This window comes from Gavialis gangeticus, unplaced genomic scaffold (assembly GCF_001723915.1).
Source record: "Gavialis gangeticus isolate Ggan-Ray unplaced genomic scaffold, GavGan_comp1, whole genome shotgun sequence".
In the NCBI taxonomy this organism is placed as follows: Eukaryota; Metazoa; Chordata; order Crocodylia; family Gavialidae; genus Gavialis; species Gavialis gangeticus.
In genome coordinates this window covers 163866113-163866856 of record NW_017729024.1, presented here as the reverse complement: position 1 = coordinate 163866856, position 744 = coordinate 163866113, and positions in this window count along the sequence as shown.

The following is a 744-nucleotide window of genomic DNA, read 5'->3' as shown; positions in this document are numbered from 1 at the left end:
GCAGCACCCCACGACTGTGCTGTGCAGGGGCAGAGGCAGGGTACGTGGTATCCACAGGGGTCCCGGTGCCCCACGACCGCACCGTGCAAGGGCAGGGGAAGGGACAGATTACATGGTAACAATGTGGGTCGTGGCACCCCACGACTGCGCTGTGCAAGGCCAGGGAAGGGGCAGGGGACACGGTACCGATGGGGTCATGGCACCCCACAACCGTGCTGTGCAGGGCCAGGGAAGGGGCAGGGGACATGGTAACAATGTGGGTCGTGGCACCCCACGACTGCGCTGTGCAAGGCCAGGGAAGGGGCAGGGGACACGGTACCGATGGGGTCATGGCACCCCACAACCGTGCTGTGCAGGGCCAGGGAAGGGGCAGGGGACATGGTAACAATGTGGGTCGTGGCACCCCACGACTGCGCTGTGCAAGGCCAGGGAAGGGGCAGGGGACACGGTACCGATGGGGTCATGGCACCCCACAACCGTGCTGTGCAGGGCCAGGGAAGGGGCAGGGGACATGGTAACAATGTGGGTCGTGGCACCCCACGACTGCGCTGTGCAAGGCCAGGGAAGGGGCAGGGGACACGGTACCGATGGGGTCATGGCACCCCACAACCGTGCTGTGCAGGGCCAGGGAAGGGGCCGAGGACACGGTACCGATGCCGCAGGAGCGGGCAGCACGAGGCGGGCAGGGTCGCGGCCGGGGGTGCGGGGCGGCGGCAGGGAAGGGGCAGGTGAGGTGCGGGGGGC